The sequence below is a fragment of the Entelurus aequoreus genome, linkage group LG13 (assembly GCF_033978785.1).
Source record: "Entelurus aequoreus isolate RoL-2023_Sb linkage group LG13, RoL_Eaeq_v1.1, whole genome shotgun sequence".
Classification (NCBI taxonomy): Eukaryota; Metazoa; Chordata; class Actinopteri; order Syngnathiformes; family Syngnathidae; genus Entelurus; species Entelurus aequoreus.
This window is the reverse complement of record NC_084743.1, coordinates 21,186,460-21,213,758: the sequence shown is the minus strand read 5'-3', so window position 1 is coordinate 21,213,758 and position 27,299 is coordinate 21,186,460. Positions and strand designations below refer to the sequence as shown.

Below are 27,299 nucleotides of genomic sequence, written 5' to 3'. Positions count from 1 at the left end.
TCAGTAGGCCTTTAAATTATGGAATGGATTAAGCAAAGAAATCAAACAATGTACTAACATAATCCACTTCAAGAAACTCTTCATATTTAAAGTGTTTACAAAGTACAAAGAAGAAGAACCATGATGGACATTCTGAATTTATGTCATCCATCCATTAATTTTCTAGATAATCTTATTAATCTCACCATATGAAATATAACTTACTTCTCTCATTATTTATTTATGTATTTTTAATGTTATTACTTATGGAGTATATTGTGAATACATTGAGAACAGGAAGTGAACAAACATTTTAGCAACTGCTATGTAAAGGAAAAAGGCTAGGATTAAATAAGCTCTGCTTCTTCCTACTCCTTTTCGAACATGTTGAATAAAGAAGCTGGAAATTGTGACGTATCATGTTTTATGCATGCATGTTCGAAATAAACACAAACTCAACTCAACTCAATGAGACGAACTAAAAAACAATACATGCACAAAGCATTGTCAGTTAAGATTTACGTTTACTCTGTCAACCACCTTGCATGCAGGTTCAAATAAATTGTATCAAATGTGTCATAAAAACATATACTGTGGTCATAAATCAATAACTAGTATGGGTAAAGTTTTGATCAATCGCTAGAAGTTGATCAAATCAATCAATCAATCAATCAAAGTTTACTTATATAGCCCTAAATCACAAGTGTCTCAAAGGGCTGCACAAGCCACAAAGACATCCTCGGCTCAGATCCCACATCAGGGCAAGAAAAAACTCAAGCCAATGGGATGACAATGAGAAACCTTGGAGGGGACGGCAGTTGTGACATAGTACATAATGCAAATAGTTTTTCATAAAACACAAGCAAATACATTTAATCGGTATGTTATTGTTTGGGCTATGGTGCCCCCTTTTGGACGAGTTCGCCTACTGCAGGTGCTGCTGGCTGAATAGTTACAGTGTTTCCTGCTGTTTAAAGCTTTGAACCGGAAGTACAAGTGCCGTTCCGTCTTCTAATCGTCCATAGTGTTTCTATTCGCATAGATTTTTTAAGCAACGTTTGTAAGTTTTACAATATAACTGAAACATTGTACTGACTAACCCCGTCCCATGTGTGATGTCTGTTGGAGTTTTTTCATGCATCTTTCTACGTGCTACCATAATGTAATGACGCTAGCGTCGTTAGCTCTAACTAATATGCTAACACTTTTACGAGTGTCCGTGTTAGTGTTATTACCTTACAATGGCATTATTTTTGTATTGTTTCAGTTTCACAAATTGAAACAAGACCAAGACGTTACCGTGGAGTTATTGAGTCTGTTTAGCTGATTGGAGAGCTTCTGTTTTGTTCGATCAGCCGTTTTACAGGCACCGTTTGGAAACAATTAAGGTATGTAAATAAACATTTACAAAACATTTCTGTGTGAATGACTTTATTCACAATGTATATATACAGTACATGTGGCCTCGATGTGGCTAATATATGGAAACATATTTTTTTCTTCTAAAATGTAGTGGGTGCGGCTTATATCCCGCTGCGGTAATACGGTATACTGTATATTAATTGGCCTAGTGTATATTTAACCTTTATTTACTTGTACATTGGAATGGGTTGTAGACCTGTTTTCCTGTCCCCAAGTAGATCTTTAGTTTTTCTCATGACCTTTGAATTTAATTCATTTAAAAAATCCTGGCTCGTTATCCTGCCTCTCAGTCTTTTGTTCACTGCTTTGCTTTGCCAATTCACCCCTGAGTGTGGTCAGTTCCTCTGTCATGGTTTCCCCACAGTCTGAGAGGAGCAGACAGTGATGGATGCTAATCACTTTTGCCTGTGAGGTCAATCCGACCACACAAGCTCAAAACAGGCTTTTCACCTAGAACTAAATAAGGTGATGCCTCTTTGGCATTTAGCAATGCAATAATGTGTTTAATTATTTCAGGAAATGTGTTTATCTCTTGAATAAGCTGATATAAGCTTATGTATAAGCTGATATATTTCTCTATGAATTACAAAAAGGGCTATCTGTCGAGGATTTGTAAAAATAAATTTAACAACAACACACAGTAAGTGGCTGGAGCGATATGAATTGAAAATGAATAGCCTACTATCAAAGCATAGAGGAACATTGTTATGATATTTGGATTGTTTTTTAAACAAATTATTGCCAATAGTGCTTAAATGATAGACTATATACTAAGGGTGTAACGGTACGGGTATTTGTATTGAACCGTTTCGGTACGGGGGATTCGGAGGTGTACCGATCGAGTTTCCACACGGACATATTAAGTAGCGCACCGCACGTTGTGTAAACAATGCACACTGAGGCACAACACACGGCATGCTAGCAACGACCAGGCTACTACAACATGCAAAAGCCAGAGCTGGAAGACCCTCCTGCCTCGTTAAGATCTCCCGTTTGGGAACATTTCGGTTTCGCGGTGCGATACGACAATGGATAACATCGCTTCAACGAAGAGAAAAAGAAGACAAACACAGCTCCCACCGCATTCAAGCAGCCTCTCCTCGGCGAGTCAGGCAGGGCTAAAGCAATAACAAATGCCGTTGGTGTTTATATAGCAGCAGATTTAAGACCATATTGCATTAAAAACTAGATTTTGACCCACTTCTATGATGGAAGAACAATGAGCCCATATATCTTCTTACTGCCAAGTTAGCCAGGCACTACCTCGCCATACCTGCTAGCTGCGTGCCCAGCGAAAGGGTATTTTCCACAGCTGGAGACATTTTAACTGCAAGCAGGTCTGCTCTTTCTGCAGACAATGTGGATAAACTGATTTTTCTGGCAAAAAAACATGAAAATTGAGTGAAAGTCACCAGGGTTAAAGGCTGGGGGGGAAAAAGAAAAGTTAATCTGAGGCTGAGTTGGCTTGAAACTGTTTAATGTTGCACTTTTTGTATGTAGAAGAAAAGTTTTGTCATTTTATTTAATCTGAGCAACAACTTGAAGCAGTTTAATGTTGCACTTTGGATGTGGAAATGTTGCACTTTATATGTAGAAAGGTTTTGTTAAGAAACCATTTCTGAGCCTTATCTGATTTAGTTTTTATTTTATATATGTTGACTGCATTAACCCTGGCAATCGACCCTGTGTGTATACAGTATGTATGTTATTGTTATGTTAAAAGGATAAAGCCATTGTTTACAAATTTTGGTAAATAAATAACCAGAAAATGTATATTTTGTTTTTTTCTTACTGTACCGAAAATGAACCGAACCGTGACCTCTAAACCGAGGTACGCACCGAACCAAAATGTTTGTGTACCGTTACACCCCTACTATATACAGTATATCTATTCATACAATATATTTATTTTGTTTCCATGTTAAAATCACTCGTTTTTAAGGTGTGGCGGCTTTTATTTTGCTGTGGCGGTGCGCCATGATTACTTACATAGAAGGTTGTGACAACATTTCATTGAGTCAACTTGCGAAAGGATTACTATTGCCAGAGGACAGCTACACCTCTGGGGCAAAGATACGCACCGTGTTCAAAACAGTGCAATTCCCCTTTAGGCTCAATGTAAAAGTAAAAAAAAAAAAGACTTCTTGGTTGAACCACTTAATCTCAAAAACTCTAAACATTTGCTCTGCTTGTCTAGTTACCTCTGAGGCTATTCGTCTGTCACCACCACTCTGAACTGTGACAGAGAAGGATAGCCCCTTGGTAAGATTGTTTTGGCCCGTGTCCCATCCATGCAATGAACTGTAAAGCTGATATTAGGTCCTTCTCACTGAGTGGAATCCACTCCTGTGAACTTTAATTCAAGCCACTTTGGAATAACACTCACTAGTTTGGGCTTGGTATTTCCCGTTTTGGGTTGATTCGGGAAAGACATTTAAGATAAGGAGCCCCCGTTGTTGCCCGAAATAGATGAAGTTACAGTAGGTAAGGTCGTATTTTTGCCTCATTCCTGTAAACATCCTGTGTGTGACTGAGGCATTAAGGAGTGGGACTATCCAGGACTAGCGGCAGTGTGCTCAAACAATCACCAGCAGATAATACTGTATCATCTCTTTCTCTTTTGGACTTATCAGGTCTTATTAGGTCGGTCGTGCATTCTTCACTTATGCTTTAAGTGAGGGTTGAGGCAAAAACTGACCTAAACCCCTCTTTCATTGGCTTGTTATTTTTAACAATCTGTCAAACTTGAAATACAAGTAGAATTTTACGGTTTCTGTTGTCGGTTACACACTATAAATATAATATAAGGATAATGTAATATAATTTTTCACTCCTGTTTACATTTTACACTACCGTTCAAAAGTTTGGGGTCGCCCAAACAATTTTGTGGAATAGCCTTCATTTCTAAGAACAAGAATAGACTGTCGAGTTTCAGATGAAAGTTCTCTTTTTCTGGCCATTTTGAGCGTTTAATTGACCCCACAAATGTGATGCTTCAGAAACTCAATCTGCTCAAAGGAAGGTCAGTTTTGTAGCTTCTGTAACGAGCTAAACTGTTTTCAGATGTGTGAACATGATTGCACAAGGGTTTTCTAATCATCAATTAGCCTTCTGAGCCAATGAGCAAACACATTGTACCATTAGAACACTGGAGTGATAGTTGCTGGAAATGGGCCTCTATACACCTATGTAGATATTGCACCAAAAACCAGACATTTGCAGCTAGAATAGTCATTTACCACATTAGCAATGTATAGAGTGTATTTCTTTAAAGTTAAGACTAGTTTAAAGTTATCTTCATTGAAAAATAAGGACATTTCAATGTGACCCCAAACTTTTGAACGGTAGTGTATATGTAGCAGTACTTCTACTTACGAGTCGTGTCGGAACCAAGTTTTACATTGCAACTAACGACTATTTCGACAGTCGACTAGTCATGGGCTATCTTAACGATTAGTCGACTAATCGGATCATAAAGCGTTTATGTCCAATGGCTTTAATTTAGCCATCGACTTTTAAATTCAGCTTTAGAAATTTTCAGGCACAAGCTTACGAACAACAAAGATGACTAATTTGTTCATAAATATTTATCTATACTTTAACTATGTTGCTCATTTGGCTGTTACAAAATAAAAAATACCTGTTAAAGTGTTTTCTATTTAAAAGCAAGGATAGGCAAAGTACTAAAAAAAAACAAAGTATAACTTTTTACGTAAAACAAGACAGTTTAAATAACAGCAATAATAACAAACAATAAAACAGCGAAACTATCTAACTTGGTCCAAAAGAACCAAGCATTTTATGATGATCTGTTTAAAAAGCTGCAAACTGGTATATTATTGATTATTGATTAACTCCTGGCATTTTTTATCAATCTGATATACTCAATGTATATAATTGTATCACTGATTAATTCTTAACATTTTTGCTATCCAATAAATTGTATGTTTAATCTTATGATACCATTGGTACCAACAGTTTTGTGCCGTTTGTAATTGCGCCTTTTAAAAAGTACTTGAATTGATTTAGACAGAGATTAGCCGGTTGACTTTGGCTAAAACGATAGTTAAATCTTTTTTTCACATAATTTTGTCTCACACTTGTTAGCTAGCTCGCAAAGTTACAAACTAAATATCTTACCGAGTTGAGGCCGCATCATTCCACCACTTTAAATCCTCCCGTATCAATGATATAGTGTCATAAAACCGAGATCTACTTTGCAAAATGAGCAAGGTATTCATGTTTTTAACAAGAATAAGGGGAAATGTTTCCACACTTTACATGTTTTCACTCGATCGTTGTGGCCCTAATCGATACCCTGTATTACCGATCGGTGCCTGGAAAAATAACGAATTCGGTACCCATCTCTGGGTACTTATAAGTTAAGGTACCACTGTATATAGTTAACCAGCTGTATATATAGATCAGTTCAATGCATTATCATTACAATTGACTCTGGAAATTGCATCAAATAACATTGAAGTATGCTAATTGTTACAGATTCACTAGAAAAATATTGTTTCTAAAAAACACATGTTTGAGGAAACCCTAGTTTTAGTCATTTAAAGATACATTTTCTTTTTAACCATTCCTGTATTTACATTGACGATCATTTACAATTCTCTACTCTGAATTAATTAATTAATTAGCAATTAATTAGCGGCTAATCGTTAGCCACCCATGACTCCCATGGTATCAATCTCTTAATACTAGAGATGTCCGATAATGGCTTTTTTGCCGATATTCCGATATTGTCCAACTCTTAATTACCGATTCCGATATCAACCGATACCGATATATACAGTCGTGGAATTAACACATTATTATGCCGTTAGACTATGACACAATAAGTTCATGACAACTATAGTTTTAACAAATAGTTGTATTGTTACAGTATTGAAATTACAAAAACAAACATTTGGCAGCTCTTTAGATATATTTAGTGATTAGCAAAGGCAAAACGTTGTTTTTTGTTCAAGATAATAGACTTCATACCCGTAGCACAATGAAATACAGTACTTGTAATGCTATGATAATAGCACAAAAACACACTTAATAGTACAGTTGACAAAATAAAAGCCACATGTAAATGTAAAGCAAAATGCTTAAGTTATTTTTTTTTACCAAAATTGTTTCTGTTGGAGATACATTTAAGTTTATGGTGATAAAGAGGGCGACGTGGTCAAACGTAAACTTTCCACTTGGGTTTGTCACACTGTGAAGCTACAGATAGAAGAAGTATCTCAGAAGAAGTATAGCGTAGCTCCATCGTGTAACATGCTGGAAGTGGTAGATAAGAGAAGCAGGACATACCGACCAGTCAAAGTTGGCAGCTCAATGTTGTACTACCCAAGGCTATAAAAATGTGCAGCATTCAGTACGAAACCTCAAGCAGAAAGAGATACTGCAGAGACTTTAAATTTGTTTCGCTTTGATATAAAAAAAATGTAGTTACATCCCTTCAAATGACCCCTGAGCCTTCGAAATAACCCTGACTACATTGGGCATTAAGGCTCTCATGCATTACATTTGATATTTTTGTGGTTTTGATACCACCAGCCCAATTTACTCAGAGCATTTCCCTGAAGGGGTTTGGTTGGAAATTGGGGATATGCACAGCACTGAAATAAATTGTAGCTGTTTGACTTGCATTTAGCAACCGCTGCAGTGAAACAGACTTATGTCAATGCCCTTTAGACTGGCTGGCTGATGTCGGCATAGCGAAATTGAAACTGAAACTAACCATTTTTTTTTTCTCATTTACCTGTGACTTTCACCAGAGACATGAGAATAAGCCATGATAAAGAATTGTGGAAGCTTTTGCAGTTTGTTGACATTGTTTTCCTCCATTTGTGCATAGTTTTATTATTCTGTTTTCATATATTTATCAAACAACTGCTGCATTAATGTCATTATATGACAATAAAGCTTTTGTAATACAATTTTAAACAAAACATTCGTACAAGAATCTTAAACAAATTAATGTGGCGGCATATTGCTTGATGTTAAAGGTTACCGTATTTTTCGGACTATAAGTCGCCGTTTTTTTCATAGTTTGGCCGGGGGTGCGACTTATACTCAGGAGCGACTTATGTGTGAAATTATTAACACATTACCGTAAAATATCAAATAATAATATTTAGCTCATTCACGTAAGAGACTAGACGTATAAGATTTCATGGGATTTAGCGATTAGGAGTGACAGATTGTTTGGTAAACGTTAGGGCTGGGAATCTTTGGGTGTCCCACGATTCGATTCAAAATCGATTCTTGGGGTCACGATTCGATTCAGAATCGATTTTTTTTTTCAATTCAACACGATTCTTGATTCAAAAACGATTTTTTGCCAACAATACCATAATAATGCAATACAATTTCAAAACAAAACCCGACCCAGCAACATTCAGAATAGCAGTAAACAGTTGAGGACACGCAAACATGACACGGAACAATCTAAAAGTAGTGAGAGAAAAATGAATATTATCAACAACAGTATCAATATTAGTAACAATTTCAACATAGCAGTGATTAAAAATCCCTCATTGATATTATCATTACAAACATTAATAAAAAAATAAAATAAAAAAAAAGAACTTACACTTGCATCGCATCTCATAAACTAAATGTCTAATGATGATGTCAATGAGGGATTTTTAATCACTGCTATGTTGAAATTGTAACTAATATTGATACTGTTGTTGATAATATTCATTTTGGTTTCACTACTTTTGGTTTGCTCTGTGTCATGTTTGTGTCTCCTCTCAATTGCTCTGTTTATTGCAGTTCTGAGTGTTGCTGGGTCGGGTCTGGTTTTGGAATTGGATTGCATTGTTATTGTATTGCTGTGTATTGTTTTGTTGGATTGATTAATTTAAAAAAAATCAAAAAAATCAAAATAATAATAAAAAAATCAAAAAAAAAATCGATTTTTTAAAAATGAGAATCGATTCTGAATCGCACGTGAGAATCGCGATTCGAATTCGAATCGATTTTTTCCCACACCCCTAGTAAACGTATAGCATGTTCTATATGTTATAGTTATTTGAATGACTCTTACCATAATATGTTACGTTAACATACCAGGCACGTTCTCAGTTGGTTATTTATGCCTCATATAACGTACACTTATTCAGACTGTTGTTCACTATTCTTTATTTATTTTAAATTGCCTTTCTGATGTCTATTCTTGGTGTTGGGTTTTATCAAATACATTTCCCCCAAAAATGCGACTTATACTCCAGTGCGACTTATATATGTTTTTTTCCTTCTTTATTATGCATTTTCGTCCGGTGCGACTTATACTCCGGAGCGACTTATACTCCGAAAAATATGGTAAATGGAGTATTGTTAGCTGTTTTTGAATGTTTTTTAGTGGTCTTCATGGGCACAATATATTACTCCCATTAGCTGCTTTGCTAGCCACCTCATACGTGCTGTATCGTACGAATAAGGATGCATAAAATAAGAACAAAAAAGTGTGTTCCTGTCTCACATAGGGATTTTGAATGATAGGCACCATTCTCCCCAAAAAGTGCTTTTTTTAGTAAACATAAATCAGTGGACTGGGACTTTATGAGTTGGTCGGCATGCAGAGATAAGCGGGTTCCATTGCTCTATATCATGTTGACAACTATTTAGAATAAATAGGTTTTTAATATGTTGGGTAAATATTCCAAACCCGTTGGTACTTTGACATGACAGTTAGCAGTAGATTTATAGTAAAATGGAACTATTTGTTCTATGAGTAGGATAGACAGGAACGTAATCATGAAGCTAATGTTGATGAGTGTTGGTTCTGAAGTACCTTTGCCGTATCATAATTTAGTCAGATCTACATTGCTTTCCTTCACTCCTCCTATTCCTACCTTGTTGTCTCCCACATCTGTCTACTGGCCTGTGTGTTTGCTTCTGCCTATGCCTTGTTTGCGATCCCAACCCCTGAATACATTTATATCCGATGTGTTTTGTCTCCATCCCTCCTATGGATTCGCTCATGAATGACAGCATCACGCTTTAAAAGGGCGGATTGGAAAACCAAGTAACTGCTTATGCCGCCGCTTGACGTGTGGCGGTGCATTTCACATGCTGCCAAGAACCTTTTCTGTGTTATGCTCCATAAGATGATGTCTATTTTTAACAGACGCTGCTTCAAGCTGCAGTAAGCAAACACAGAAGAGAATAGATAATCTGCTTGGTTTAATGGGGGTGTTTGTAGAATCTGGAGTAGTAATGCACAGTCAGTGAGTGGGTGTGGGCTTGGGTTTGTTAATCGGCTAATTTTCTTTATCGAACATGAGTTTTACTCGGGGGAATTTCTGTGAGACATGGCACCCTATAAGTCTATCTTAATTCATGACAGAGAAGAATGGATGCACCTACTCAGTGGCCTAGTGGTTAGAGTGTCCGCCCTGAGATCGGTAGGTTGTGAGTTCAAACCCTGGCCGAGTCATACCAAAGACTATAAAAAATGGGACCTCAGCATCAAGGGTTGGAATCGGGGGTTAAATCACCAAAAATTATACCCGGGCGCGGCACCGCTGCTGCCCACTGCTCCCCTCATCTCCCAGGGGGTGAACAAGGGGATGGGTCAAATGCAGAGGACAAATGTCACCACACCTAGTGTGTGTGTGACAATCATTGGTACTTTAACTTAACTATAATTTAACTTAAAGGCCTACTGAAATGCGATTTTCTTATTTAAACGGGGATAGCAGGTCCATTCTATGTGTCATACTTGATCATTTCGCGATATTGCCATATTTTTGCTGAAAGGATTTAGTAGAGAACATCGACGATAAAGTTTGCAACTTTTGGTCGCTGATAAAAAAGCCTTTCCTGTACCGGAAGTAGCTTGACGTCACAGGTTGTGGAGCTCCTCACATCTGCACATTGTTTACAATCATGGCCACCAGCAGCGAGAGCGATTCGGACCGAGAAAGCGACGATTTCCCCATTAATTTGAGCGAGGATGAAAGATTCGTGGATGAGGAAAGTGAGAGTGAAGGACTAGAGAGCAGTGGAAGCGATTCAGATAGGGAAGATGCTGTGAGAGGCGGGTGGGACCTGATATTCAGCTGGGAATGACTAAAACAGTAAATAAACACAAGACGTATATATACTCTATTAGCCACAACACAACCAGGCTTATATTTAATATGCCACAAATTAATCCGCATAACAAACACCTCCACCCTCCCGTCCATATAACCCGCCAATACAAATCAAACACCCGCACAACACACTCAATCCCACAACCCAAAGTACCGTTCACCTCCCCAAAGTTCATACAGCACATATATTTCCCCAAAGTTACGTACGTGACAAGCACATAGCGGCACGCACGTACGGGCAAGCGATCAAATGTTTGGAAGCCGCCAGCTGCGTACTCACGGTACCGCGTCTGCGCATCCAACTCAAAGTCCTCCTGGTAAGAGTCTCTGTTGTCCCAGTTCTCCACAGGCCAATGGTAAAGCTTGACTGTCATCTTTCAGGAATGTAAACAATGAAACACCGGCTACGTGTTTGTGTTGCTGCAGCCGGCCGCTAATGCACCGCTTCCCACCTACAGCTTTCTTCTTTGCAGTCTCCATTGTTCATTAAACAAATTGCAAAAGATTCACCAACACAGATGTCCAGAATACTGTGGAATTTTGCGATGAAAACAGACGACTTAATAGCTGGCCAAAATGCTGTCCCAATATGTCCGCTACAATCTGTGACGTCACGCGCAAACGTCATCATACCGAGACGTTTTCAGCAGGATATTTCGCGCAAAATTTAAAATTGCACTTTAGTAATCTAACCCGGCCGTATTGGCATGTGTTGCAATGTTAAGATTTCATCATTGATATATAAACTATCAGACTGCGTGGTTCGGTAGTAGTGGCTTTCAGTAGGCCTTTAACTTTAACATTCGATTGAAAGACTTGTAGAAGAAAATAAATATAATGGTCAAAGGATTGAGTCTTGAATCAGACTGAGGTCAACATCATTTTTGTTCATTATACGCATCACACAAGTCACATTGTTGTAGTGTTGTCCCGATACCAAAATGTTTTTCGGTACTTTTCGGTACTTTTCTAAATAAAGGAGACCACAAAACAATTTCATTATTGGCTTTATTTTAACAAAAAATCTTACGGTACATTAAACAAATGTTTCTTATAGCAAGTTTGGCCTTAAAATAAAATAGTGAACAAACGAGTCTTTTAGTAGTAAGTAAACAAACAAAGGCTCCTAATTTAGCTGCTGACATATGCAGTAACATATTGTGTCATTTATCATTCTATTATTTTGTGAACATCATTAAGGACAAGTGGTAGAAAATTAATTATTAATGTACTTGTTCATTTACTGTTAATATCTCCTTATTTTTTCTTTTAACATGTTCTATCTACACTTCTGTTAAAATGTAATAATCACTTATTCTTCTGTTGTTTGATACTTTACATTAGTTTTGGATGATACCACAAATTTGGGTATCAATCCGATTGGTCATATTCAAAGTCCTCATGTGTCAAGAGACATATTTACTGAGTTTATAAACATATTATAAATAAAAACAAAACGAAAAATACTATTTTGTAATGCTAAAAAATATCGATGTAATCATAGTAGTATCGACTAGATACTACGTGGTATCATTACAGTGGATGTAAGGTGTAGATCCACCAATGGCGTTTGTTTATATTGTAGTGTCCTAAAAGAGTTGGTGCTGCAGAGAATTATGGGAATTTGTTCTGCAGTGTTTATGTTGTGTTGCAGTGCAAATATTCTCCCAAAATGTGTTTCTTATTGTTGTTTAGTGTGGTTAATAACAATAATGAATGAATCAAACATTCAAGCCTTGAAGTAGCAAGAGAAAGTGCATGAATAAAACGTTAATTATTGCTCAGTTTGCTACACTGATTTGCGTTAACACTGAATATGGAACAAGCAACGCTTATATAACTTAATAGTGCAAAATCAACTTTCAAAAAACAAACGTAAAAACATCAATGGCATATTAAATACAATTTAAATAAAAAATGTAATGCCTCTTTTCTATTTGCAGATTTCTGAGGTAAATATCAACATTAACTTTTTCCACAGGCTAATAAATTTAGAAAATAAAATAACAATGAATAAATCAACCATTCAGGCCTTTTTACTGCTCCTTTTGCGACACACTAAACTAATCTGATGTGCCCAAGCCAGAAACCTGCCATCTTTTCTTGGATGCTAGTTCATTAAAGGCCTACTGAAAGCCACTACTACCGACCACGCAGTCTGATAGTTTATACATCAATGATGAAATCTTAACATTGCAACACATGCCAATACGGCCGGGTTAGATTACTAAAGTGCAATTTTAAATTTCCCGTGAAATATTCTGCTGAAAACGTCTCGGTATGATGACATTTGCGCGTGACGTCACGGATTTTAGCGGACATTTTGGGACAGCATTGTGGCCAGCTATTAAGTCGTCTGTTTTCATCGCAAAATTCCACAGTATTCTGGACATCTGTGTTGGTGAATCTTTTGCAATTTGTTTAATGGACAATGAAGACAGCAAAGAAGAAAGCTGTAGGTGGGATCGGTGTATTAGCGGCTGGCTGCAGCAACACAACCAGGAGGACTTTGAGTTGGATATGCAGACGCGCTACCGTGAGTACGCAGCTTTGGCTTCCAAACATTTGATCGCTTGCCCGTACGTGCGTGCCGCTATGTGCATGTCACGTACGTAACTTTGGGGAAATATATGTGCTGTATGAACTTTACTGAGGTGAACGGTACTTTGGGCTGTGGGATTGAGTGTGTTGTGCGGGTGTTTGAGTTGTATTGGTGGGTTATACGGACGGGAGGGGGGAGGTGTTTGTTATGCGGATTAATTTGTGGCATATTAAATATAAGCCTGGTTGTGTTGTGGCTAATAGAGTATATATCTGTCTTGTGTTTATTTACTGTTTTAGTCATCCCCAGCTGAATATCAGGTCCCACCCGCCTCTCACAGCATCTTCCCTATCTGAATCGCTTCCACTGCCCTCTAATCCTTCACTCTCACTTTCCTCATCCACGAATCTTTCATCCTCGCTCAAATTAATGGGGTAATCGTCGCATTCTCAGTCCGAATCGCTCTCGCTGCTGGTGGCCATGATTGTAAACAATGTGCAGATGTGAGGCGCTCCACAACCTGTGACGTCACGCTACTTCCGGTACAGGCAAGGCTTTTTTATCAGCGACCGAAAGTTGCGAACTTTATCGTCAACGTTCTCTACTAAATCCTTTCAGCAAAAATATGGCAATATCGTGAAATGATCAAGTATGACACATAGAATGGACCTGCTATCCCCGTTTAAATAAGAAAATTTCATTTCAGTAGGCCTTTAATGTCGGGGCTCAGGCTTTGAGCTGAGGCAACCTTCATTATCGAACGAAGGTGTTCATCAGTCAGATGTATCCTGTGAGATGTTTTCGTCATCTTCATTAAGGAGAAAAGTTGCTCACATAGATAAGTGCTGCCGAACATGGAGAGCAGTTGAGCAGCCTGGGTGCGGAGCGGGGTTTGGTGGTAGCAGGGGTGTTTATTGTTGAAGTTAAGAGACGTAAATAGGACGACACATCCTGAAGAAACGGGTCAGAAAGCGGCTTAAGACAGTCTGTAAAACATAATCTATGCAAAATGTTATGAAAGCAGACCTTGTACAGTAAGTGATGTTTTTGTTATGTTTTTTAGCAATTTCATATTGAGTCTATATACCTCTAGGAAGTGTTTTGTAGAATTTCAGTGTAGAAAAAAAAAATCATTACATGGCCCCTTTAAAATATTAATGATAAAAGCAAAAAAGCAAAGTTTTATTGGAGCGCTCCGGTGTAAAATAAGAGGCGTGCTTTCTGTGGGTGGGGGAAAGCACGCCTCCCCCTAACAACCTTCACTTTACCCGGAAGAGGGTCTTTACAGCTGAGGGTGAATGACGAGACCGGCGGTTTGTTGCAACTTTGTGACTTTATTGGACGCAGCCATCCACCAAGCTAGAACACCTGCACGCACTCACTGTCGCCGCTCCCTCACCTCTCTCGCCCACTCACTCACTGACGTCACTCACCTCACATGTTGTCATATCTTAAAGGGCCAACCCATTTATCATTTATCATTTAATACTTTTCTTTTGTCGAGCACAAAGAAAATAACATTTTAGTTAAATGTAAGTTGTGTCTTGGATCAAAGATCCTATCTACTTAAAGTTAAAGTTAAAGTGCCATTATGTTGCAGCTATTTAAAATAGTTTTGTCAATTTTTTCTGGCCTGAAATAAATTGGCCCTTTGAAACATATCTTTGTCTTTGTGTGTTGTATGTAGACCACATTGTTTGTGTGTTGTATGTAGACCACATTGTTTGTGTTGTATGTAGACCACATTGCTTTCTGAGTTCAGTGATGCAAATGCATGTCAAGTTGATCAACAGATGGTATTATTCTCCAGAAAAAAAGAAAAAAAAAAAGGGGAAAAAAAAAAGTAACTAAATAGTTACTTTTCACAGTAACACATTACTTTTTGGTGTAAGGAACTGAGTTAGTAACTGAGTTACTTTTGAAATAAAGTAACTAGTAATTGTAACTAGTTACTGGTTTTCAGTAACTAACCCAACAGTGATTATATGTCATGTCACTATATACAGCACACGTACTGCTATACACACACCTAAACAGGCGTTCTTTTCTCTCAAGGAATTGTGAAATAAAATCATGTTTTCAGTGAAGCCCAGAACACTACGCATTTCCCCAGGAAAGGAAAGATTGGCCTGGCCCACTAGGATCCCTCTTTATGTGTGTGAACTTTATAGTCTATACATTTAGAGTGATGTGATAATCAAACAGTCTAGAATGAAAGAGTATATAAGAGAATTGACAGGGTGTGTGTACCTTCAGTGCTGAGTGATGATCAGAGGCAGAGTTTGCAGTGTCTTCTTTAGCTTGCTTTCCATGTTTATGTACTCACTGTCCACTGTGTCCAGGAACTTGGAACATGTTTTCGTGCCATTTGCCGTTTGACGCCGGTATCATGCTAATTAGCTGCCTGAAAGCGGCTAGAAATAGCCTGCATGTCTTCTAGCACATACACTGCACATGGCTCTATCAATGTTGTCCTGGCTAGCAGTACCTCCGTTAAAATCCTTAGGTGAAGTGTGTCTCTCTTTACTAGCTTTGTCGAAGCATGTTGCTTTTGTAGCTGTTTCAGCAGGTTTGAATTGCTGTTTTGGGCAGTAGATGGGATCGTTGATCCAAGATACAACTTACATTCAATTAAAATGTTCTTTTCTTTGTGCTCGACAAAAGAAAAGTAGTGAGGATATCTCCATGTTAAGAAACTCGGCTTCGGCTCCGCCATAATGTCTTGTTAGTAAACACAGACACGCCCCCCCCGCCCCACACACAGACAGCGCGGCGCACCTCTTGTGAGACAGGAAGAATCAGAAGGACGACACCGCAGCTTTCCAATAAAACACACTCAGATCTTCTCAGTTTCTAGCCGATACTATATAAAAAATAACGCAGTAACGCATCATGTAGTAATGGTAACTGAGTTACTGAATATAAAAAATAACGCGTTAGACTACTCGTTACCACCGAAAATAACGGCGTTACAGGGACTAACGCGTTACTTTGTAACGCGTTAGTCCCTGTAACGCCCAACACTGGTTATAGCTCATGCAAGAGAATGTTGTTTAGAAGTATTCAAGTTGTAATGTAATATTCTGTTAACTATTTAATAGAAAGTTTTTTTGAGAACATGTTGCCTCAATAATAAAGCAAAAGGGATGCTAAAGTCATAAAAAAATAAACAAAGAACATGGGTATAAATTAATCAATAAAAACTAATGAACATCCGAAAAATGCTATATGGAAGGGAAAGGCACACCATTTATCAATGTCTTCTTGCCCGAATCTTTGTAAAAGCAGACTAAAACTTGCTTGCACACACAAAAACATATGCGACTGAGGATGACTTCCTCGCGATTATGTTGCAGAAAACACAGCTTTGAAGTCCAACCCGAAGCAGTTAAAACACTAACTGATACAGGATATGTTCTGTCGTGCTGAGCTTTTACGTTCCATGTAAGAAGAAGCGATCGGGGGGGGAAACTGCAAGTGGGCTCAGGCAGCAGGCTCAGCAAGGGGGTTTGTGTTTGCAGAAAGGCAGGTCAGCTTTTGCTTGTTATGGCAAAAATAATTTCACTTCAAAGTAGTAAAGTTAATTTTACCCTCATGTGGCCGGCGGGGTTCAGAAGATAACCATCGACTTAGTCTTACATGCAAAGCCTGGGAAAAAAATGTTTCCTTTCCCCTTTTCCCTAAAGTTACTTCTTGCATAGTAAGGTCAACTGTAAATACTGTATAGTCCCTGTCTGATAACATCTAAAATCTGTCCATTTACAGTAGAGGTGGAGGACATAACCGATTTTCAAATGCATCGCAATATGGACATGGGTAAAATCGATTAGTAAACGTATTTTAGTAATCTAGTATTTCTTTTTATATTTTTATTGCAATATTTTCAGAATGTGTTTTTTCTTTTTTTGGCGAAAGTAAGACAAAGAAAACAATCTGAAGTTGTCTTTATTTTTTAGTGTTAAAGGCCTACTGAAATGAAATTTTCTTATTTAAACGGGGATAGCAGATCCATTCTATGTGTCATACTTGATCATTTCGCGATATTGCCATATTTTTGCTGAAAGGATTTAGTAGAGAACATCGACGATAAAGTTCGCAACTTTTGGTCGCTGATAAAAAAAAGCCTTGCCTGTACCGGAAGTAGCGTGACGTCACAGGTTGGAGGGCTCCTCACATTTCCCCATTGTTTACACCAGCAGCGAGAGCGATTCGGACCGAGAAAGCGACGATTACCCCATTAATTTGAGCCAGGATGAAAGATTCGTGGATGAGGAACGTGAGAGTGAAGGACTAGAGTGCAGTGCAGGACGCATCTTTTTTCGCTCTGACCGTAACTTGAGTACAAGCTGGCTCATTGGATTCCACACTCTCTCCTTTTTTCTATTGTGGATCACGGATTTGTATTTTAAACCACCTCGGATACTATATCCTCTTGAAAATGAGAGTCGAGAACGCGGAATGGACATTCACAGTGACATTTATCTCCACGACAATACATCGGCGAAGCAGTTTAGCTACGGAGCTAACGTGATAGCATCGGGCTTAACTACAGATAGAAACAAAAGAAATAAACCCCTGACTGGAAGGATAGACAGAAAATCAACAATACTATTAAACCATGGACATGTAACTACATGGTTAATGCTTTCCAGCCTGGCGAAGCTTAACAATGCTGTTGCTAATGACGCCATTAAAGCTAACTTAGCTACGGGACCTCACAGAGCTATGATAAAAACATTAGCTATCCACCTACGCCAGCCCTCATCTGCTCATCAACACCCGTGCTCATCTGCGTTCCAGCGATCGACGGCGCGACGAAGGACTTCACCCGATCATCGATGCGGTCGGCGGCTAGCGTCGGATAGCGCGTCTGCTATCCAAATCAAAGTCCTCCTGGTTGTGTTGCTGCAGCCAGCCGCTAATACACCGATCCCACCTACAGCTTTCTTCTTTGCAGTCTTCATTCTTCATTAAATAAATTGTAAAAGATTCACCAACACAGATGTCCAGAATACTATGGAATTTTGCAATGAAAACAAAGCTGTTTGTATTGGATACAATGGTGTCCGAATACTTTCGTTTCAACCATTGACATCACGCGCATACGTCATCATACATAGACGTTTTTAACCGGAATTTCCCCGGGGAATTTAAAATTGCACTTTATAAGTTAACCCGGCCGTATTGGCATGTGTTGCAATGTTAAGATTTCATCATTGATATATAAACTATCAGACTGCGTGGTCGGTAGTAGTGGGTTTCAGTAGGCCTTTAATGCCATGATTTTAATAGTCCGGCCTGCGTGTGCACAGATTTTCATCCTTGTAGCCCGTGAGCTAAAATGAGTTTGACACCCCTGCTTTAGTGGAAATATGACCTTACAAAGACCTTCCCAACCCTAGTAGCATTAAAAAAATAACTTTTTTGCAAATAAATATTCTTCTATATAATTTAACAAAATAAAACATGAAATTACACAAGAAAGTATAAAAGGTTTGGTGGACAAAATGAGACAAAGGAGTGGCATAAAACACTTCTTTCTGTGGCAGCATCGGAGAAAGTTGTACACTACCGTTCAAAAGTTTGGGGTCACCCAAACAATTTTGTGAAATAGCCTTCATTTCTAAGAACAAGAATAGACTAAGGCTGCAGCTAACGATTATTTTTCTATCGATTAATCTATAGATTATTTTTTCGATTAATCGGTTAATCTATAGATTATTTTTTTTCGATTAATCTATAGATTATTTTTCCTTTTACCGATTATTTTTTTATTCAAAATGAAGATGAAAAAATAAATGTAGGCCCGTTTTTTCAAAAGGCATGGCTTTTATTTACAAAAAAAAGAAGTATGGCCACTCAGTCAACATTGACAACATGACTAAATATTCTGTAACAATGTAAACATTTAAAACTTTTAACATTTAACAAAATTAAAATTAGCTTATTTGCTTTTTAATGTGCAAATATAAAAGTCAACATCCAGTGCAAATCTTAATATTCTGCAATAGTATAAGCATTTCAAAAGTAAAAGTATTGCTTATTTTACTTTAAAATGTGCAAAAATAAAGATAAACATCCAGTACAAAAAAAGTGCAAAACAAAATATTCTGTAACAACAGTGTAAACATTTCAACAAAAGTGAAAGTATTGCTTATTTGCTAAAATGTGAAAAAATAAAGATAAACATCCAATACAAAAAAGTGCCAATCTAAATATTCTGGAGCACTGTAAACATTAAGTATTGCTTTTAAAATGTGCAAAATAAACATCCAGTCCAACACAGTACACAATAACCAATTCTACTCATTCCAGTGAGTGACTAACAGTTGTAATGAAGAAAGGTTAGCATGTCTACATTCTTTGGTTCTTTTCTTGTTTACAATATTCCCAGCAGCTGAAAATAGGCGCTCAGAAGGGGTCGATGTGGCTGGAACTGAGAGGTAATTAGCCTTCACCTCAAGCCAGGACTGCGAGTGAGCTGAGCTGCAGTTTATATTTCTAGAAGGTCAACGGGCTCATAGTGATGTTACTAGTAGTTGACTGGGACGTGTTTATTATCATTTGGGGAGAGTCCGCTGCCTGATGCTCACCTGCTAAACACCTATCTGCTCCACGCTGAAGCGCTGACTACATGCGCTCTGAATACGCACTGCTGATTGGCTGATAATGCTTTGTGTGTACCAATCAGATGGTTGTGTGGGTGGGACAATGCTGCGTGTGTACCAATCAGGTGGTTGTGTGGGTGGGACAATGCTGCGTGCTGAGACAGAGGCAGCCGCAGAAGGAGCAAAGCAGCTTGTTAACACTTTAGCAGCTAAAGTTAGCTTTAGCTTAGAAACTCGTTCGGTACACCCCCGTGCCGAACCGAAAGCCCCGTACCGAAACGGTTCAATACAAAACACGTACCGTTACACCACTAGCAGATACAAATGACACATTCATGTTTTTGTGTAAATGATGACAACGTATGCTCGCGCGGACGATTGACTAGTTGATGGTTTTCTTTTCAAATGTTCGTTCATAGCCGTTGTGCTGCTATGATAGGCCATTTCCGCTCGACACAATGTGCATACAACAACATTATTAGGCCGTTTATTGAAATACTCCCACACTTTTGACCACTTTTGGCATGCTTTTCCCCCCTCGCTCGCACCGCTCGCATCGTCTGCTTTGATCGTCTGCTTTGCGGTCCGCCATGACGGTAGTGTGACGTAAATATGCGACGCGTCGACGCACAAAAACGGCGTCGACGTATTTACGTAACCGATGACGTCGACTATGTCGACGTGTCGTTTCAGCCTTAGAATAGACTGTCGAGTTTCAGATGAAAGTTCTCTTTTTCTGGCCATTTTGAGCGTTTAATTGCCCCCACAAATGTGATGCTCCAGAAACTCAATCTGCTCAAAGGAAGGTCAGTTTTGTAGCTTCTGTAACGAGCTAAACTGTTTTCAGATGTGTGAACATGATTGCACAAGGGTTTTCTAATCATCAATTAGCCTTCTGAGCCAATGAGCAAACACATTGTACCATTAGAACACTGGAGTGATAGTTGCTGGAAATGGGCCTCTATACACCTATGTAGATATTGCACCAAAAAGCAGACATTTGCAGCTAGAATAGTCATTTACCACATTAGCAATGTATAGAGTGTATTTCTTTAAAGTTAAGACTAGTTTAAAGTTATCGTCATTGAAAAGTACAGTGCTTTTCCTTCAAAAATAAGGACATTTCAATGTGACCCCAAACTTTTGAACGGTAGTGTATATGTTTTTTTTCTTCTTTATTGTGCATTTTCGGCCGGTGCGACGTATACTCCGGAGCGACTTATAGTCTGAAAAATACGGTATTTCCACATAAACACCGTATGAAAAAAAAAGTCAACAACAGAAGGAGACAACGTCCTTAATAAATACACTTTTGGTCAATTGACTTAGTTGTAATTTCCTTCTCTGCATGAAAGTTTAAAATGAGCATATATTAATGCAGTATGAACAAGAATGTTTTAATGTAGACACATAGAAACATCATACTGCTGTGGTTATATGCATCAAGTGTTCATTCAAGGCTAAGGCAAAATATCCATATATATATATTGTGTATATATATTCACCAACACAGATGTCCAGAATACTGTGGAATTTTGAGATGAAAACATAGCTTTTTGTATTGGCTTCAATGGGCTACCGATACTCCTGTTTCACTGGCTACGTCACGCGCATACGTCATCATCCAAAGGCGTTTTCAACCGGAAGTTTAGCGTGAAATTTAAAATTGCACTTTATAAGTTAACCCGGCCGTATTGGCATGTGTTGCAATGTTAAGATTTCATCATTGATAAATAAACTATCAGACTGCGTGGTCGGTAGTAGTGGGTTTCAGTAGGCGTTTAAGTTTCCTAATTTTCGGTTTTGGCCAAGTATTTTCATTTTAGTGCATCCCGACTTATCTAACCCTCACGGTTTCCAGACATGAGCTGACTACTGCTGCATCGCTGTGTGACTGTAGGGTGGAAAATACGTCTTGGGTGATGGAAGTGTTGACACCACGCACAGCTATTGCCTGTCTCATAACATCAGATGTCTGTTCAATGTCATGTAAACAGAAATGAGTCGAGAATGTTTTTTTCCTTCTTGCTTGCATAGTATTCTTGAAAAAGGACAGCTCGGCTTGTCAGTGGCATTTATACCTCCCAGTGCAAGCTTTAGATTACTGCAGAGCAATTTATTTTGATAGGTTGATTAAGACATGAATATATGTCTTTCGGACGTAGGAGTTTAAATCAACAGTGGCTATTTGCAAAAGGAATAAAAGGTAAAGCTCTGTTTGAATTCACTGTAAGGTCATAGTGCTCAAAGCTACACACCCACACAGCATTAACAAACACAACTTGCTAGATAAGACACAATATACTGCATTTACTTGTATACAATATACAATTTCCATTATATATATATATATATATATATATATATATATATATATATATATATATATATATATATATATATATATATATATATATATATATATATATATATATATATATATATATATATATATATATATGTGTGTATGTACGTTTGTAAATTATCCACTCAATGGATAACGAAACGTTAACATGCAAAGACTTAAGTCAACACACCTTCATCTTTGTAGGAGTTAGAGTTCCCTGCAGCGCTCGCAGTTGGTTGAAAGCGAGTTGTACACCCTGAACTCCATTGTAAAAATTTGTGTTTCTACATTTGTTGTTTGTCCTGTTTTATTTTATGCTTAAATCTACCATGTTCCCATTGGTTAAGTTTGTAGTTATGTTACCTTGATGTCAGCTATGGTGTCATTTTGATAATTGTTGTGTTTATATTATAATTGTAATAATTGAATGATGATAAATTATTGTGTTGTGGCAGTTGCGGGTGTCACCAATGCGGCGGTTTTAGGAGTTCTCCATGACAATACATCGGCGAAGCACTTTAGCTACGGAGCTAACGTGATAGCATCGGACTTAACTGCAGGTAAAAAAAAAAAAGAAATAAACCCCTGACTGGAAGGATAGGCAGAAAATCAACAATACTATTAAAAACATTAGCTATCCACCTACGCCAGCCAGCCCTCATCTGCTCATCAACACCCGTGCTTACCTGCGTTCCAGCGATCGACGGAGCGACGAAGGACTTTACCCGATCAGCAATGCGGTCGGCGGCTAGCGTCGGATAGCGCTTCTGCTATCCAAATCAAAGTCCTCCTGGTTGTGTTGCTGCAGCCAGCCGCTAATACACCGATCCCACCTACAGCTTTCTTCTTTGCAGTCTTCATTGTTCATTAAACAAATTGCAGAAGATTCACCAACACAGATGTCCAGAATACTGTGGAATTTTGCAATGAAAACCGAGCTTTTTGTATTGGATACAATGTGTCCGAATACTTCCGTTTCAACGATTGACGTCACGCGCATACGTCATCATACATAGACGTTTTCAACCGGAAGTTTAGCGGGAAATTTAAAATTGCACTTTATAAGTTAAGATTTCATCATTGATATATAAACTATCAGACTGCGTGGTCGGTAGTAGTGGGTTTCAGTAGGCCTTTAAGGCATCATGTAATGAAAAAAAGCTAACACACTGATACTAATGCTGCACAAAAATAAAAATGTTTGTCTTTAAAGAATGTTTATTTTGCCTTTTTATTAGAATGTTCGTCCACAAATTACTTGATGACGTCGTGCTCACAATGTTTTGCCAAACATAATAAATAACCGTGATTAATAATCGTGTTTCCAATCCATCCCTTTTTAATATGGATGAAAAATAATCATTATTATTTTGGCCATAATCGTGCAAAATGTACAATTAACACAGTTGATCGGTGCCAATAGTGGTATTGGCCACGGATCATGAATGATCTGTATCGGAATCAGCAGCATAAAACCTTGATAGGAATATCTTTAATTCTAAAATCTGGGAAAGTACTAGTCTCGCACTAGCAGAAGTACCACGACAGTCACACCCGTCAGCACAGACACAACCTGATGTACAAAGGAGGCTTTTCAATTATGGACAACATCGGGAAGGAAGTTCCTGCAATATACAGGAACGAAAGCCTGCATTTTTATTAACGGCTTTGGGCCATTGGCAATCGCTTCAACCAGACTTAGTTTCACAGACTGGTTGTGGAAGCTGTTTTTGAGCCAGTTGGATGTAGACTTTTTTTGTACTAAGATGTCTTCTACAGGGAAGGAGAGAAAAAAGTGAGTCCCCAGGGTGGGAGGGGTCCTTAATAACCGGACTTGCTTCCCACAGGAGTCCGCCAGCATAAATCTGCCTGAGAGGGGGTAGTTTGTAGGGCTGGGTGATATATAGTGCAAAATAACTTTTTCTCGATAGAAATACGAGACGATTTTTAACAGGGGGACAAACTGATCTCTCTGCGAGTTCACAGTGACTGGACTTGTTTTGCAATGTACATACTTTATTATAACTCCTAGCAACAAAGCAGTTTCAGTTACTGGAAACCCCTCAGAGCAGCAACATCGCACACGCACTGTTGTCTAATTATCGAAAAAACCCGCTTTCGCCTTTATTCCAGCACACCGGAATAGGAATGGTTACCTGTAACCGGAAGAGACGCCAGGTGGCAACAAAAGTATCCAAACATGGTACAGTTTGGTTTTACGTGAATCAGTAACCAGTAGTACAGAGAAAATTTGGTCGGTACCTATAAAAATACCAAATTTGGTACCCGTCCCTTACCCTGCACATGTCAAAGTTCACTATGGCGCCTAAAAAAGCTGTCCTGTCCAATCCAATCCACTTTATTTATATAGCTGTTATGTATACAGGGGGAGTAGTGACGGCACAGTTCCACAAGGGGGTGATGTTGCTCTATGTTTTATTATATATATGCACAATATATATAATAATACACAATACTATATACACTACCGTTCAAAAGTTTGGGGTCACCCAAACAATTTTGTGGAATTGCCTTCATTTCTAAGAACAAGAATAGACTGTCGAGTTTCAGATGAAAGTTCTCTTTTTCTGGCCATTTTGAGCGTTTAATTGACCCCACAAATGTGATGCTCCAGAAACTCAATCTGCTCAAAGGAAGGTCAGTTTTGTAGCTTCTGTAACGAGCTAAACTGTTTTCAGATGTGTGAACATGATTGCACAAGGGTTTTCTAATCATCAATTAGCCTTCTGAGCCAATGAGCAAACACATTGTACAATTAGAACACTGGAGTGATAGTTGCTGGAAATGGGCCTCTATACACCTATGTAGATATAGCACCAAAAACCAGACATTTGCAGCTAGAATAGTTATTTACCACATTAGCAATGTATAGAGTGTATTTCTTTAAAGTTAAGACTAGTTTAAAGTTATCTTCATTGAAAAGTACAGTGCTTTTCCTTCAAAAATAAGGACATTTCAATGTGACCCCAAACTTTTGAACAGTAGTGTATATATATATATATATATATATATATATATATATATATATATATATATATATATATATATATATATATATATATATATATATATATATATATATATATATAATAAACAAGAGAATGGAGTGTGACTAATCCAAAAGGTGTGTATGTGTGTAATTAGTTGTTGTGTATTACCGTGATGTGTTGGGCGAGAGGAGGGACAAAGCAGAAGAAGGTCCGTGAGACAAGCGGTAGGTCCGTGGGGCTGAAAGAGACATCAAGAGGTCCGTGTGCAAAGCGGGGGGTCGAGGATCGAGGGAGGCAGTCCAAAGTCCAAAGGGGAAGTCGAGGCGCACAGCTCGATTATGGAAGACACAGGAAGAACTGCGGGAAGACACAAGGGAGATCAGACAAGGGAACTCGGAAGACAGGAGAACAATCAAGCACATGGGAGGGAAGCCAGACACGGGATGCTCACTACGAACAGAAAGACTAAGTTCCGACCAGGATCCTTGGGTCCACTGGTCTTAATACAGCTCGCTCTCATCAGTCCCAGGTGTGCAGATTGCTGATCGCCCACAGCCTTGCCGGCGTGTGGGCGTGACGCGGCCAGCGCGAGCAGGGGCGTGTCTCGGCGCGCTGTCAACGGAGGTGCTGGCAGACCCAGCTGCCGGAGAAAAGCCGGTTCGAGCCCGCGCCGTGACAATAGCACATTTAAACAACAAAAATGTTTCCAAAAATATTAAAAACAAGATTTAAATACTATCCTTAGCTCCACCAATGACTGAATAAAAACACAATAAATAAATATAATATAAAAACTATTTAAAAATAAATATGATTAAAAACGATTTTAAAGGGTAAAACCAATTGAAACAATGAATAGAAATGACAGTTTAAAAACACAGAGGACCACACAACTCACGTAGTGTTAAAAGCCAGAGAATAAAAGTGGGTCTTAAGACGACACTTAAGACCCACTTAAGACTTAGACTGTGGGAGTAGTTGGAACATGGAGGGGCAGAGTGTTCCAGAGCTTAGGGCCGACCACAGAGAAGGCCCTGTCTCCCCTGGTTTTAAGTCTCGTCTTGGGCACCACGAGCTGGAGCTGGCTCTCGGACCTCAGAGTGTACATTTGGATGAGGTCCGAGATATAATGAGGTGCCAGTCCATGCAAAGCTTTAAAACCAAACAGCAACATTTTAAAATCAATTCTAAAATGAACAGGGAGCCAGTGCAAAGTCTCAAGAATTGGGGTTATATGCTCGCATTTCCTGGCCCCTGTTAAAAGTCATGCTGCCGTTTCTGGACTAACTGAAACCGGGAGAGAGCTTTTGGGCTAATGCCAGCATAAAGTGCATTGCAGTAGTCCAGGCGACTTGAAACAAAAGCATGTACGACTTGTTGAAAAAGGTTAAAAGATAAAAACGGTTTTACTTTTGCTAAAAGACGGAGATGATTAACACACGATTTTAAAACGCCATTGTCAAGTTTAAATTCACTTTCTATAGTGACGCCAAGGCTGGTGACTTTGGGACGCACATAATTTTGCAACGATCCCAAGTCAATGAGGGCCGGACCAAAAACTAAAATGTCCTATGCCTGTAGTGTTACATGTGTAACAGAAGCATTCAAGACAGCTAGCCAGCCATTCATTACGGCTAAGTGAAAATAACAACTGGAATTGTCATATTTAACCAATCATAGTATCAGCGCCACCGTGACTCAGAACTTAGACTTAGACTTCCTTTTTATTATCATTCAAATTTTAACTTTACAGTCAGATAAGGAACGAAATTTCGTTGCGCTAGCTCAAGGAGATCATCGTCGACTTCAGGAGGCACCAGTCCAGCCATGCTCCACTCTTCATCAACGGCACAGCAGTGGAGATGGTAAGCAGCACCAAGTTCCTGGGGGTGCAGATAACTGACAATATAAACTGGTCCCTACACACCGGAGCTCTTGTAAAAAGAGCTCAGCAGCGCATGCACTTTTTGCGTCGCATGAAAAGAGCACAGCTCCCTCCCCCATTCTCACCCCATTCTACAGAGGCACTATAGAGAGCCTACTGACCAACTGCATCTCTGTCTGGACTGGAGCCTGCAGTGCCTCAGACTGGAAGTCTCTGCAGAGAGTGGTGACTTACTTACTTACTTAGGCCTTAGTATTCCTTGAGGACCATAGGCCGCCGACGAAAGCCTTCCATCCATTCCGGTCTTGTGCCCTTCGGTCGAGTTGTTGCCATGACAGCCCCTCAGCCCTCATCTCCTGTTCCGTGCTTCTTTTCCAGGTTATTCTTGGTCTCCC

General features: G+C 38.8%; 2 protein-coding genes across 5 annotated transcripts in view; one reads left to right on the top strand and one right to left on the bottom strand.

Moving 5' to 3' along the window:
- LOC133663245 (PTB domain-containing engulfment adapter protein 1-like) overlaps positions 1–27,299 on the top strand; it is a 165,047-nt gene that overhangs the window by 20,292 nt on the left and 117,456 nt on the right. The window lies entirely within an intron of this gene.
- The window catches only part of LOC133663244 (uncharacterized), a 139,017-nt gene that overhangs the window by 13,436 nt on the left and 98,282 nt on the right, over positions 1–27,299 (bottom strand). Inside the window, exon 2 of the transcript XR_009828272.1 lies at positions 25,188–25,376. The gene's annotated coding sequence lies outside the window, so the exon portion shown is untranslated. The remainder of the gene's footprint in view (positions 1–25,187; positions 25,377–27,299) is intronic.